Source organism: Tenrec ecaudatus, chromosome 3, assembly GCF_050624435.1.
Source record: "Tenrec ecaudatus isolate mTenEca1 chromosome 3, mTenEca1.hap1, whole genome shotgun sequence".
Lineage (NCBI taxonomy): Eukaryota > Metazoa > Chordata > Mammalia > Afrosoricida > Tenrecidae > Tenrec > Tenrec ecaudatus.
Window position 1 is genome coordinate 146,272,239 of NC_134532.1, and position 16,528 is coordinate 146,288,766.

A 16,528-nucleotide genomic window follows, 5' to 3' on the forward strand; every position below is an offset into this window, starting at 1 on the left:
TGGTGTACTCAAGAGATCCAAAAGACAGAACATTCAAGACAATTGTTTTCATTGGTCTTCAAAAGGTGTGTGTGGGGTGGGGGGGAGTGTCACCAATTACTATAAGAAGATGATTATGAACACTGGAAATACTGGGGGGGGGGGGGTCTTTGGTCCAAGCTCCGAATTGTTTCACAAACTTTATTATACATATTATAGGATCACTTTAGGGAACTATAGGGTAGCTACATTGAGAACTATGAGCATAACCATGAAATACAACTTACTTCACATCTAAATGTTGTCCTTAACTTACTTTATCTTCTAAAGAAGAATAAAGTAAGTCAATTTTATTCCCCTAAAAGCAGTCTTTCAGAGTTCTCAATGAAAAGGACCAAGTAAGTTAAACACCTGGAAGAAAGTCGTATCTTTGGGGGTAACAAAGCAAGCTAAATTTATAACCATTAAATTGACAACCACAAAAAAAGACTAATATTGAGTCAATTCCAGCTCAAAGGGACCCTATATAAAGTCTCCGAGGCTGTGAATCAAGTTCAAACTGCTGACCTTGTGCTTAGCAGCCCAACACGTAACCACGCACTGCTCCCATATAAGCCACTGCAAGACACTAAATGACTTCCAATATTATTAAACTCAGATTTTCTTTAAGAGTCAAAGAAATAAAGGAAGATATTGTAACTCTGAAATGGCTAGAAATCCTAGTCCATTCAGAGAACAGTCTCAAAGCTTCTAAAGACTTAAAGCTCAATGGTTTAACTTTCTCCGCATGGTGGCCAATGATTTGGTCATGGAAGCTGTACAGCAAATCATCAATTCATACCAAAGGTCTAGAAAGATGTTTGGCCCCAGAACACTTCAAGTTCGATCTTCCTAGTTAGTACATCTTTGGTTGTCCCTTTCTGCCAGCCACTGATCAAAAGAAAATAAATGAAACGAAGACTTAGCACCTAAGGAAGTTCCCAAACATTTCAAGAAAACATTCCATTTCAAAATGCATTAGCATCTAGCCCATCACCCTTCTCTTCTATCACCCAGTTACTTCACGACCCCATCCCCTACGCCTACCAAACAACCAGAAAGGGCACGTGCAGGACTCCCATTCATCAAACAGACCTGTGTCATTTCCAGATGTGATGGTTTACTATAGAATGAAATGTGTCCACCTGACCTTCCTTCTCAAGTTCAGATATTTAAAAACAAGATTAACTGGATTTCGTCTGGAGCTGGAACGTCCTGGTAGTTATAATGTATGGACTGAAACATACACGTAAGCAGAAAGAACATACATGGAGGTGACCAAAGCCAATCCAAGGGAGAGGCAGTAATCTAAAATCCAAAAGGAAAGAGGCCTTCGAGTGCCAAGGAGGGTATTCCAGAAGCAGGAGCTCGGATTCTGCTGTAGCTCTCTCCAGGAGAACGAACTGGGCCAACCAAGCAGATGGCAGCTCTCACTTAACTCTTCGGAATTGGGCCACACCACCTCCAAAGGTCTACTTAGCTTTGTCTAGAACATATGCTCGTTTCTCTCTGGCCAGCAAGCTTTCACCTTTAGCCATGGTCTCCCCCACTTGTGGTGTGGGAAGTCATAAAATTGCTTCCCCTTCATTGTATGACCATCTAACAAGCTGAATCAATTAGAATTTTTCCTAGAATTTATGCTAGAGATGCCCAACTCGCACCCACACCCCAATCCCCCAAAAAAGGTTGGTTTTAAAATTTTTATTTTAATCTAGCTATATGAGTTATTTAAACTTTGTCAACTAACCTTGTTAGCACAAAGTAAGAAGCTGCTGGTAAAGATGCCAACCAGAGTAAGTTAGAGCCAGGAGACGTGGCATGAAGGAGAGGACGTGTCGTGACAACATAATCTGAGTTCGCTGACGCAACTGTGCTTGAATGGAATTTTATCCCATAGGCTTCTTGGGCAAGAGAACAAGAAATGACGGGGTTTTCTTATGCTGGCTAGAGATGAGTTTCTGCACTTGCCCCAAGAGTCCTAAGTGTAATAATCTTCATCTACCTTCTTCTCTTGCTTTAAGGTGCCCTGGTGGTGTAGTGGTCACACACTGGATGGCACAACCCACAAGGTCAGCAGTCTGAAACTACCAGTGCTTCTCCAGAGAATGATGGAGTGTTCTACTCCGTAAAGAGAGGAAAGCCGAAACTCACAGAGATTACAAGGAGATTACAGACCCTGTCCTATTGGGTCGCTGAGTTATCATCAACTTGGTAGCAATGAGTTTTGTTTTTTGGTTTCCCCTTGCCTTGCTCCTGTCATTAAAAGGGAATTTTGTCTAGTTTGTTTCTGTGCTTATGGCTTGACCCTGCCCCAACCATCTCAAGCATTCTTAATTTTGTCCACCCATGGGGTCTCCCCCTTAATGTCTATCTTCTGCCTCCATTGGTTCTATACCCTCTATTTACAGTACTTTCAGACTCCCCCCCTTTGACATAAATGCTCTGTGGGGTGTTTTACCCCTTTATCAGAGTTCAATCACAGATATACATAATTTTAAAATAGTTTTCATCACAACGTATGAATTGCATGCTCTGCCTGTCACTTTAACATTACCTCAGAAGCATGACACAGCTAACTCTTGATATCTGTTATTTTAATGGCTACATAATGTTCCATGTCAAGTTAATATGATAATTTCCTTAACCACTCCCCTAATACCAGAAATTCAGGTTTCTTATTTTATAATACAAATCATGCAGAATGAGTTCTCCTTTATATATAATTATTCTTTCTTCTAAATTAATCCCTTGTGGCAAATATCCAAAAGTTGTAGCAAAACTAGGTGTGACAGTTTTTTCCTAAAGGTATAAAGCGATATTCCTTTATTGGCTTAGTTTTTACATGGTTATTAACAACAATAATTCTTCTTGATATTTTTGTTGGCTACTCGTATCCTCTCTCATGTGAACTATCTATTTGTACACTTAACCAATTTAGTTTGGCAAAGGTTTTAGTGGTATTCTTAAATAGTTCCATGAATTCTTTATAAGCAAGTCTTTACAGTAGTGATTCTTATAAAATCTATGGCAAATCGAATTTTATTCCATTCGATTTCTTTATCTGTTTTCAGTTTTACACTGCTACATATATTTTTTAAATCAACCAATTGTCAATACTGTCTTGTATTACATTAACCCTTAGAAATAAATCCATCGAGGGGCCAGCCCCAATCCCAACTACTACATAGACACCTGCCCTCCCACCAGAAGAATTTATTTCAAAGGACAGCACTGAATGTGCAGCTCCTGGAAAGGGACATATCTGATCAGAGCACACGGGAGTAGATGAAGTGAGAGAAGAGAGTGGGACACATCCTGGTCCACCAGGCCTTCAGCAGCCAGTCCACAGAGAGGACCACATGGCGGCCCCACTATGAGACATGACGCCCCTCACTGACCCATAGCCCTACAGGGGACAACACTGGAGACACAGTGTGATAATTTCACCCTTTCTGATCCCGCCACACCGAGGCCAAACACTAAGGGAATGCAACAGAACAGCAAGGGAACGGAGCAGCGAGGTTCCCAGGGAATGCTGAAGGTGGACTTTGGGGCCACAGAGTGATGCCCCAACAGACTGGACTGGAAAACACTCCTAAAGGCCAACAAACAGTCCTTGAACTAACTACAAGCTTTTCTTTCTTGTTGTGTTTTGTTTTGTTTTATGTCATTGGTTCATTGTTGTTGTTTTGTTGTATATTGTTGCTTGATTTTGCTCTGTCTTGTTTTTATGCATGTTATTATCTCTGCAGGTCTGTCTAAACAAAAGGTTGGATGAACAATCTGGAGGAGAAAACAACTGGACCGACAGTTCCGGGGGGACATGGGAGAGGGGGAAATGGGGGGGGGAGGAAGCGGTGTTAACAAACCGAGGGACAAGGTTAAAACAAGTGATCCAAATAGGTGGTGAGGAGGGTGTGGGAGGCCTGGTAGGGCGTGATCAAGGGTAATGTAACCAAGAGGAATTACTGAAACCCAAATGAAGACTGAGCATGATAGTGGGACAAAAGGAAAGTAAAAGGAAATAGAGGAAAGAGCTAGGAGGCAAAGGGCATCTATAGAGGTCTAAATAAAGGTACAGACATATGCAAATATATTTATGTATGGAGATGGGGAAATAGATCTATGTGCATATATTTATAGGTTTAGTATTAAGGTAGCAAAAGGACATTGGGCCTCCACTCAAGTACTCCCTCAATGCATTCTATGATGCTCACCTTACTGACACAACCGCTGAAGACAAAGGGGGGGTGCATAAGCAAATGTGTTGAAGAAAGCTGATGGTGGCCGGCTATCAAAAGATATAGTGTCTGGGGTCTTAAAGGCAAACAATCAGCCATCTAGCTCAGAAGCAACAAAGCCCACATAGAAGAAGCATACCAGCCTGTGAGATCACGGGGTGTCAAAAGGATCAGGTATCGGGCATCATCAGAACAAAAAATCTTATCATAGTGAATGAGGGGAGGAGTGCGGAGTGGGGACCGAAAGCCCATTTGTAGGCCACTGGACATCCCCTTACAGAAGGGTCTCAGGGAGGAGAGGAGCCAGTCAGGGTGCGATGTAGCAACAATGAAACATACAACTTTCCTCTAGTTCCTAAATGTTTCCTCCGCCCCCACTACCATGATCCCAATTCTACCTTACAAATCTAGCTAGAACAGAGGATGTACACTGGTACAGAAAGGAACTGGAAACACAGGGAATGATCCTTCAGGACCAGTGGTGTGAATGGCGATACCAGGAGGGTGGGTTAGAAAGGGGAAACCGATTACAAGGATATACATGTGACCTCATCCCTGGGGGACAGACAACAGAAAAGTGGGTGAAGGGAGATGTCTAACAGGGCAAAATATGACAAAATAATAATCTATAAATTATCAAGAGTTCACTAGGGAGGGGGAGGGGGAAGAGAGGGGAAAATGAGGAGCTGATGCCAGGGGCTTAAATGGAGAGCAAATGTTCTGAGAATGATGAGGGTAATGAATGTACAAATGTGCTTTACACAATTGATGTATGTGTGGATTATGGTTAAGATTTGTATGAGTCCCTAATAAAAATGATTTTAAAAAATAAAATAAAATAGAAAAGGAAAAAAGAGAAAGAAATTCATCAAGAATTCAGCTTTGGCTTTATCATGACATCAACCCTGGTACATAAGTAAATACGATCCACTAATGTGAGTAAAAATAGCTATGACTTCCCTGAAGGGCTTATGATAACATGTGTTAAAGAAGTACATACATATGCATTTTAAATATGTATTTATTTATAATCATGAGCAACATAAGTTCTATTTTTAAGGAATTCACACTTCATAACTAATTGAAAAGTGTGAACGCAGAGCTATTTATAATACCAAAATATTGGAATTAATCTGAAAACTAATCAAATGGGGGACACATTAAATAGGTATAATATATCCATGATGGAATGTCACCAGGACATTGAAAGTCACCTTCTCGTTCCCCTCCTGCTATGGTTACTCTCAATATTGGTCCAGAGGAGGTTCTCTGTCCTGGATTCCCTGTGTTTCCCACTCTTATCTGTACCCGTGTACATGCTCTGGTCTAGCCAGATTTGAAAGGTAGAATTGAGGTCACGATAGTGTGGGGAAGGAAGCATTAAAGAACTAGAGCAGCATTTCTCAACCTGTGGGTCATGACCCCTTCACAGGGGTCGCCTAAGACCAAGGGAAAACATATTGCTCCTCTATCTGTCTCCAGGCAGGTCCGCCCCCTTGCAGATACACCCACATATGAGTACACGGCATGAAGACTGTTACCCATGCTACACCACACTTCAAGACAAAATTTCATTTATTTGTATTTAGAATAATTTCAAAATATATAATTACATATTGTTTTTGTGATGCATCCCTATGCTTTCTATTCAATTTATAACAATGAAATTATATCCTGCATATCAGATACTTACATTATGATTCATAACAGTAGTAAAATGAAAGTTATGAAGTAGCAACAAAAATTGTTTTTTGAAAAAGATAATAAAAATAATTGTATGGTTGGGGGTCACCACAACATGAGGAACTATATTAAAGGGTCACGGCATTAAGAAGGTTGAGAACCACTGAACCAGAGGAAAGTTGTATATTTAATCATTGCAATACTGAACCCTGATTGGCTCATCTCCTCCCTGCGACCCTTCTGTAAGGGGATGTCCAATTGCCTACAGATTGGCTTTGGGTCTCCACTCCACACCTCCCCTCATTCACAATGATATGATTTTTGTTCTGGGTCTTTGATGCCTGATACCTGATTCTATCAATAACTCATGATCACACAGGCTGGTGTGCTTTTTCCATGTGGGTTTTATTGCTTCTCTGCTAGATGGCCGCTTGTTTATCTTCAATCCTTTAAGAGCCCAGATGCTACATCTTTTGATAGCCGGGCACAATCAGCTTTCTTCACATTTGCTTTTGTACCTATTTTTCTTCAGCGATCATGTCTGTCTGGAAGGTGAACATCATGGATTGCCAGTTTAATAGAACAAAGTGCTCTTGCATTGAGGGAGTACTTGAGTAGAGGGCCAATATCCATCTGCCACCTTAATACTAAACCCATAAATATATGCACATAGATCTATTTCCCTATTGTCATGTATAAATATATTTACATATGTACATGCCTGTATTTAGACCTCTATAAATGCCCTTTGCCTCCTAGTTCTTTCCTCCATTTTCTTTTATTTTCCTCTTTCCCACTATCATGTTTAGCCCTCATTTGGGTTTCAGTAATTTCTTTCAGTTACATTGTCCCTGATCAAGCCCGACCAGGCATCCTATGCCCTCCTCGCCATCTTTTTTAAATCACTTGTCCCCTTGTCCCTGGGTTTGTTAACACCCACATCCTTTCCCCACCTCCCCCTCTCCCTGGGAACCATCAGTCTGGTTTTTTCTCCTCCAGATTGTTTATCCTGCCTATCTTATCTAGATAGACATGCAGAGACAATAATATGAACAGAAAAAAGGCAGAGCAAAACAAATAGACAAAAGAAAATGAAACAACAACAACAACAAAAAAACGACAAAAAGAGAAAAGCCCATATATAGTTCAAGGTCTTTTTGTTGACCTTTAAGAGTGTTTTCTGGTCCAGTTTGATGGGGGTGCCACACCCTGGCCCCACAGTCTATTTTTGGTATTCCCCAGGGACTTTATTGTTTTGCTGTTCTCTTGCATGCCTTTAGTATTTGCCTTGGTGTGGTGGGTCAGATTTGATGCACTGAACACTAATGACTGAAAACTAGACAAGATGTGAGATTACATCAAAAATGTATCATACATGAGCAAAGCAAAAGGTCATCACAAAGACAGGGAACAAAGAAATAATCAAAATGGATATTAGAAGAGATGCTGAAACTTGCTCCAGAATGTAGAGTAGTTAAACCAAATGGCATAAATAATAAAGAGTTAAAAAGGTTTCAAAGGGTGGCTACAGAAGACAAAATCAATGAGCACACTGAAATGTGCAAGGACATGGAGTTAGAAAACTAAAGGTTTTTTAAAGTTTTTTAGTTTAGAAAGAGAGATCAACGTTCAATCATTTCTGGAGGCAGTATATAAGCAAGAACTGACAGTATAGAAATAAGAAGTTCAAGCTGCCTTCTGGTGGAAAAAGTAGACTCTAAGAATTGACAGAAATGTCAACTGAAACATTTTAACAAACTGATACAGTGCTGAAGGTGCTCGTTCATCGATGTCAAGATATTTGGAAGAAGGCTATCTGGCCAACCAATTAGAAGAGACCCATATATGAGCCGACTCCAAAGAAAGGTGATCCAACAGAATGTGAATATCATCAAAACATCATTAATAGCAAACAAAAGTAGAATCTGGCTGAAGATAATTAAAAAGAGTTGTAGCAGTACTATCAATAAGAAACTCAGTTGTATTCAAAAGATGTATTATCAGATGGATTTGTCTGTGTTCCCTGACTGCACAAATATATGCAACTGTGAAGAAGATAACAAAGTAAAACTAACATTGTAACGAGTATGAATTTCAGGACACTTCCTTGTGTCTATGCAGAACAGGTACGTAGACCACCAGTCATTAGAATACTACATGGTATAAAATCACAAAGGGTTCTCCTTTCGCTGTTCGGATTCGATTTGTATGCTGAGTTCATAATCTAAGGAACTCAACAAGATGTAGAAGTCAGCATCAGCATTGGAGGAGGCTCATGATCAACTTGCAGTATGCATGGGACACAGCCTTGCTTGCTGAAAGTGGAGAATTCAAATACTTTGTGATGAAACCAAGACTACAGACTTCAGTATGGATTACAATTCTACATAAAGGAATCAAAATTCCTCACAACTTGGCCAATAAGCAGTACCACGATAAGCCATGAAAATATGAAAATTATCAGGGATTTTATTTTACTTGTATCCACACTCATTGAAGCAACAGTCAAGAAATCAAATGAAATGTTGCACTGGCCAAAACTGCGGCACAAGATTCCTTGATGTCTTTAAAGTGTAAAAAGTGAAGGTGTCACCTGAACGACTAAGGCATGCCTGACCCAGGGCATGGCATCTTCAATCACCTCATGCACGTGATGGCTGGACACTGAATAAACAAATTTATAAACAATTAATTTTGGGGTTAGCAAAGATTACTGAATGTAATGGACTGCCGGAAGAATGAAGAAATCTGTGCAGCTAGAATGCTTCTGAGAAGGCAGAGTAGGGATCTTTGTCTCATGTTCCTTGGCCATCTTTTCATGAAGAACGAGAAAGACACCATGTTTGGTAAGTGGAGAACGAAGGAAGCCACAACAAGCTGGATTCACGCGGTGACTGAAACAATGGCCAGAGCAGAGCGAGGACTGGGAGAATGGCCCGTGTTGTAGTCTGTTGTACATAGACAGGAGTCAGCACCAACCAAGTAGCAGCTAACAGTAACAAAGCACATGTATGTGATGATGCCAACTTTGATTACACATGCAGATACATTCACAGAAAAAGGTTTGCAGTGGATTCATCTACAAGTCAGATTTTTTTCATAATGTATATTATTAGTAATCAAAACATTAACTTACAAGTGGATACATAGGCAGAGATGTAAAATGAACTGGTATAATTATGCAAAAGGATTTACATTCATGGCCATATATACAACTGGCAGATGATATTTCAAAATAAGTATTTGTGTTCTGTAAATAAATTCATACAGGTAATAAATGGAGCGATGGTACATAAGCTTCTGGCCATTTTAACACACTGCGGGTCACTGGACCTGGATGCATGGGTCCACAGTCTCAGGGGATATCAAGTCAATTGGCATAACCTAGTCAACAAAGATAACTTTCTACATCCTGCTTTGCTGAATATCAAATGGGGTCTTAAAAGCTTGTGGAAAACCACCAATAGTGTAACTATTGATCTCTCCCATGTGAAGCAAAGAAGAAGGAAGAAAATCAATGGTGCATGGAACAATTCGTCCAATGGATTAAATGGATTATGTGAATCTCAGCCTCCACAACTCTGACACCAAAAGAACCAGAAGGATCCTGCTCCTCCTCTTGACCACTCTAAAAGGGAGCGTATCTGTTTGGACAGCAGTGGTAGTGACATAATCTGGTGCAATTTGAGAATTAAGAGGGTAGGGGTGGATTCTAGCTTGTCAATCAGGAGATAGTCAATGAGACCTCTGTGTGGGCATGGTCTTCTCCTGAGAATTCTGGGAACTCTGTTATTTCCTCCTTGGAGGCAGGAGACTCACTCTCGCCTCTCTGTGTCTCTCAGCTCACTTCCTTGGAGACTCTTTACCAACAAGACTGACTCCATGAGACACAACCCTGAGAAGTCACAGGAACCTACCCTGACGCAGCCAGAATCCTGGACCTGGAGAAGCTAAGTGGAGACCCCTGCCAGTGTTGAGAAGCTTACAATGCCACTGGATCTACACGACTTCCCACCCACTAGCCTGTTGTTCTTCCTGCATTCAACATCATTGCATGTGTTTCGTGAGTCTGAAGAGGACTTTATAGATTGGTGTTGGACATATGGGCTAATATCAGACTTATGGACTTGATCTGGACTGGGCTGGGATGTTTTCTCAATATTCAACTGCTCTTGTATATAAACCTTTTAAAAATAATTTTATTGGGTGCTTGTACAACATTTATCACAATCCATATATCCATCCATTGTGTCAAGCACATTTGTATGTTTTTTGCCATAATCATTCTCAAAACATTTGCTTTTTACTTGAGTCCTTGGGATCAGCTCCTTTCTCCACCTTCCTCCCTGCTCCCCCTTACCTCGTGAGCCCTTGATAATTTATAAATTATTATTTTGTCATATCTTACACTGTCCAATTAAACCTTTCTTATTCACATAAGTATCTATGAATTTGTTTCTCTGGTCTACCCAGACTAACACAATGGCTGACAGCACCTCCTTAGTTCTTTTCATCATTTCTTCTACGCCTTTAAATCGCCATCCTTTCATGTCCCTCTGCGTTCACAGAAACAGAAAGAAGTCACAAGGAGCCGGGGTGGATGAGTAAGGTGTGTGGGGCGAGAAGGGCTGCTGGATTTTTCCAACTGGTGCACTGAGATGGCTGCATGAGCAGGTGCATTGTCATGGTGGCAAAACCAGTCCCCTGTCTGGCACAAATCAAGCCTTTTTGTCATACACTGTTATGCAATCTTTTCAGAAACTCTAAATAGAATGTTTGGTTACCAGTCCGACCTGGTGGAATGAACTCCAAATACACTATCCCCCTCACATCAAAAAATCAAATGAGTATTGTCTTGATCTTTGTTTTCACTTGATGAGCTTTCTGGGAGTGAGGTGATGATGGCAGTCTTCCACTGGCTTGATTGATGTTTGCTTTCAGGGATCAGAAGAGCAGCACCATGTCTTGTCACCAGTAATGACCTTAGGGAATGTCTGGGTCCCTTTGGAGCTGATCTTTCAAAGCACAGCATGTTTCTAGTCGACATTCTTCCCTGGTCCTTCTCATCCCCAAATCTTCCATTAGAATTCCCTGAACCAAGCTCTATGATAGTCCACATAACTTCCCCATCTCTTCAATGGTCCATAGATCTTAGAGCACAAATGAATTTTATTGACATTTTCATCCATTCAGGAAATTACAGGACAGCCAGAAAGAGGTTTGTCATCAATTGACATTTCACCTTTTTAGAAACAAGAAAACCACTCATACACTTCAGTTTTCCCCATAGCGCTGTTCTTCTCAGCTGTGTTCAACATCACAACAGTTTCTGCGGCATTTTTCCTGAGCAAGAAACAAAATTTCACAGGCACACACTGTTCACTTAAATCTGCCATCACATAAAATGAGGTTCAAGCAAAACTGTTTATACGAAAAAAAATTCACTGTGACCAGAGAGAACCTTCCCAGGTGACATCAGCGAGTACACCAATTCTGAGCAAGTTGTTCAATACATGCCTATTAGAAAAAAACACGTATTATGAAAGTTCCGCCCAGCAGAGCTTTTTTCATTTTGGGAGGGGGGGTGGTTACCAAAAATTTGTATAAAATTTAAAAGGCATCATTTGCCCAAGGATTAAGCTCAGAGCCAAGAATGAATCACTCACTCTCATTGCTACCAAGTCTACTCAGATTCAAAGTGACCCGATACAACAGGGTAGAATTGCCCCCCTTCAGGATTCTAAGGCTATAAATTTTTGCAGGAGCAAAAATCCCATCTTTCTACCAGAGTGGCTGGTGGGTTTGAACCACTAACCTTGGGGTTAGCAGCCCAACTTGTAACCCATGATAACACCAGAGCTGTAAGAATGAATGGGAAAGGAAAAAAAGAAATAGTAAATACAGGAAGGAAGTAGGAAAGATGCTACTCCTCTGAGGGAACACCAATCAACGTCACAAAGCAAAATGTATATGGATTAATTAAAATGTGTATGGACTGATTAACATGTGTACGGATTGATTAAAATGTGTATGGATTGATTAAAATGTATGGGCTTGTAAAATTTCTACTTTGGGAAATTATTTGGATTACTGATGTTCTTCTTCTTCATTTGTATTTAATATTTGATTTATTCTCATTTAGAATAACCCTAAATTACTTTTAAACTAATAAAATAGTTAAGTTCTTTACTTGGAAAAACAAAAAATAGGAAAGCTATGATCCCTAAAAATTAGTATGACAACCCTTATCTTTTGGTTTTTAAAAAGCACTATTATTTAACCTTCTTAAATTTCTTCATCTTTAACTTATTAATGTATTTATAATACAAAAATAATGGAATTCTTCATTTTGAAGATACAGTCTCTCTTATGGAGTATCCATCTCAGTTACCTACTACTTACATAGTACAAATACCAAAAGTAGATTGTTTTCACAAACAGAAAATTTTTTTTAAAGATCATTTTATTGGGGTAGTCAGAGTTCTTATGGAAACAGAAATGTATTCTGAGTTTAGAGGAACAGAAAGTACGAATTCTGGGCATTGGTTCTAGGGCAGGGGTTCCCAACCTGTAGGTCGCGACCCCTTTTGGGGTCAAATGACCCTTTCACAGGGGTCGCCAGGTGCATAACAGTAGCAAAATAACAGTTATGAAGTAGCAATGAAAATAACTTTAGGGGTGGGGGGGTCACCACAACATGAGGAACTGTATGAAAGGGTTGTGGCTCTAGGGGAAAGCTCTCTTTCCCTGTCCACTCAGAAGGGAAGTCCGTCTCCTTTCAACATCTGTGGGTCTGGAATTCCTTAGAGATCACCTTGTGTCTCAGCATCAGTCTTCGGGATCTAGAAGGTTCTTAGTGTAGAGAATCTATATACAAAGAGCCCTCCCTCCTGGCTCTTCATACAGGGAGGTAGCCAGGTCTCATTCTCTCTGCTCACTTCCTTTTCCCTCTTGTAATCTAAAAGGTGTAAGAGGCCGCATCAAGGGAAAGTCTCCTTTCAAGAGGCTAGGGCTGCTAGGAAGGGGGTTGCATCCTGCCTTAAACCCAACTTAATAGACTAGAATACACAAAACCTAATCTGCACTAGCATGACCCAATTATAACCAATTAACACATAGAGATTAGGATTTGTAATGCATCTCAAAGGGTGGATAAATACATCAAATTCCATCATGGAGGAAGCATTACATCATTTCATAACTACCAAATTATATCAAATAATCACCAAGTTGAATCATTACATAAATGTCAAACCACTGCAAATTATGACCCATATTGTGGAGGGAACAAAATTCAATCTAGAACATGATCCTTGACCTTAGTAAATTTCCATAAAAATCACCTCAAGGAATGTGCATGCCTTTGTGCTCACAATATTCCTTTATATTATTCTTTATATTTATCTCCAGACTGGTACTATGGAGGTTTTTTCCTCCTAATCATCAGTGAAACAGAGCTAAGAATATAAAAAGAGCTTTTATTATTTTTCTTTAAAAGTTTAATTCTTTCCATTAAAGAAGTAACCAAAACAGTCATTCATCAGTACTACATCGCTACATCGCACCCTGACTGACCCATCTCCCCTCCTAAACCGATGAAGAACACAGCTTTCCCCCAGATCCTGGATGCTTCCTCCCCCCAACTACCATGATCCGAATTCTACCTTGCAGGACTGGATAGGGCAGAGGTTGTACACTGGTGCATATGAGGGTTGGAGGTACAGGGAATCCAGGGTGGATGATACCTTCAGGACCAAGGGTGTGAGGGGCAATGCTGGGAGAGTGGAGGGTGAGTGGGTTGGAAAGGGGGAACTGATTACAAGGATCCACATGTGACCTCTTCCCTGGGAGACGGATGGCAGAGAAGTGGGGGGAAGGGAGACTCCGGATAGGGCAAGATTTGACAAAATAACAATCTGTGGATTATCAAGGGCTCATCAGGGAGGGGGGAGTGAGGAGGGAGGGGAAAAAAAAAAGAGGACCTGATGCAGAGGGCTTAAGTGGAGAGCAAATGCTTTGAGAGTGATTAGGGAAAAGAATGTACGGATGTTTGAGTAGAGGCCCAAGGTCCTTCCGCCACCTTAATACTTGACCTATAAATTTAGACACAAAGATCTATTTCCCCAACACTCCCTCTATGCATGAATACCTTATTTTATTAAATTGGAACTCTATGATGCTCACTCTCCCGACACAACAGCTGGCGCCAACATGGGTGAACAAGTAAATGTGGTGAAGAAAGCTGATGGTGCCCGGCTATCAAAAGAGATAGTGACTGGGGTCTTAAAGGCTTGAAGATAAACAAGCGGCCATCTAGCTCAGAAGCAACAAAGTCCACATGGAAGAACACACCAGCCTGTGTGATCGAGTGGTCCCAAAGGGATCAGTTACCAGGCATCAAAGAACAAAAAATCATATCATTGACTGCACACCTCCATGATAGGATCGCTGAAGACAAATGGGTGCATAAGCAAATGTGGTGAAGAAAGCTGATGGTGCCCGGCTATCAAAAGAGATAGTGTCTGGGGTCTTAAAGGCTTGAAGGTGAACAAGCGGCCATCTCGCTCAGAAACAAATAAGCCCACATGGAAGAAGCACACCGGCCAGTGCGATCACGAGGTGCCCAAGGGACCAGATATAAGGCATCATGCAAAAAAAAAAAAAAAGATACAAGTGTGTGTATGTATGTGTATTTATGTGTATATGTATATATGTATGTGTATATATATATTATATTAAATGAAGGGGGAAGTGCAGAGTGGAGACCCAAGGCCCAAGTGTCAGCCAATGGAGATCCCCTCATAGAGGGGCTTAGGAGAGGAGATGGGTTAATTAGGGTGTGAGGTAGTATCGATGAAGAACACAGCTTTCCCCCAGATCCTGGATGCTTCCTCCCCCCAACTACCATGATCCGAATTCTACCTTGCAGGGCTGGATAGGACAGAGGCTGTACACTGGTACATAGGAGGGTTGGAGATACAGGGAAGCCAGGGTGGATGATACCTCCAGGACCAAGGGAGTGAGGGACGATGCTGGGAGAGTGGAGGGTGAGTGGGTTGGAAAGGGGAAACTGATTACAAGGAGCCACATGTGACCTCTTCCCTGGGAGAGGGACAGCAGAGAAGGGGGGAAGGGAGACCCCGAATAGGGCAAGATATGACAAAATAACGAGGTATAAATTACCAAGGGCATATGAGGGAGGGGGGAAAAGGGAGGGAGGGGGGGAAAAAAAGGAGGACCTGATGCAAGGGGCTTAGGTGAAGAGCAAATGCCTTGAGAGTGATTGGGACAGGGAGTGTATGGGTGTGCTTTGTACAATTGATGTATGTATATGTATGGATTGTGGTAAGAGTTGTTGGAGTCCCTAATAAAATGTAAAAGAAGAAAAAAAAAAAAGGAAAAAAAAAGAAAATGATTAGGGCAAAATATGTACAGATGTGCTTTATACAATTGATGTATGTCTATGTATGGATTGTGATAAGTGTTGTATGAGCCCCTAATAAAATGTTTAAAAAAAAAAAAGAATGTACGGATGTGCTTTATACAATTGATGTATGTATATGTGTGGATTGTGATAAGAGTTGTATGAGCCCCTAATAAAATGTAAAAAAAGAAAAGAAAGAAAATGATTAGGACAAAGAATGTATAAATGTGCTTTATACAATTGATGTATGTATATGTATGAATTGTGATAAGAGTTGTATGAGCCCCTAATAAAATGTTTTTTAAAAACAAACAAAAAAAGTCATTCAACGTGAGTTCTATACTCACTTAATTTGCTTTATTCCTGTAAAATCTTCCTCTTCTCCCAAATCTGCACACTATTAAGAATCCTTTCTAGCAGTTCACATTTTTAAAAGGTTTTAATACTGCTTAAAGTATATGACCATACTTGATCTATTAAGAAGCAAATCAGATGTCAAATTGATGAGTTTAATAGAATTCTTGAGGCAAATAACAATAGGCACATCTACACATAAAGTCACACATGATAGATGTATAAACAATGTTGCTGTTGGGTGTCCTATAGTTAGTTCCAACTTGGAGCGACCCGATGTATGTAAAACACGATGACAAGCTGCCCCATTGTCTGCATTCTTCAGAAGCCACTGCGTCAATCCATCCTGTTGAGGATTTTCCTCTTTCACTGACCTTTCCTTTATCTAGTTATGATGGCCTTCTCCAGGGAATTGTCCTTCCTGATACCGTGCCCAAAGTATTCAAGATGAAATGTCACCATCCTCGCTTCTAAGGAGCATTCTGGCTGTACTATGACAGATGTTTCCGTTCTTATTGCAGTCCATGGTATATTTAATATTCTTCGCCAATATCTTAATCCAAAGGCTTCAATTCTTCTTCAGTCTTCTTTATTCATTGTCCAGTTTTCCAATGCATATGAAGCAACTGAAAATATCATCACTTGGAGCAGGTGCACCCTAATCCTCAAAGTGTTACCTTTGCTTCTCAACGCTTTAAAGATGCCCTGTTGCAACAGATTTGCTCAATAAGATTTGTTGTTTAATTTCCTCCCTGTTGCTTCCATGGGTGTTGATTGTGGGTCCAACTAAAATGAAATCTTTGACAAC

At 40.6% G+C, this 16,528-nt stretch overlaps 1 protein-coding gene across 1 annotated transcript in view; it reads right to left on the bottom strand.

Annotated features, from left to right (window-relative positions):
- FRAS1 (Fraser extracellular matrix complex subunit 1) overlaps positions 1-16,528 on the bottom strand; it is a 587,299-nt gene that overhangs the window by 541,840 nt on the left and 28,931 nt on the right. The gene's annotated exons all lie outside the window — the stretch shown is intronic.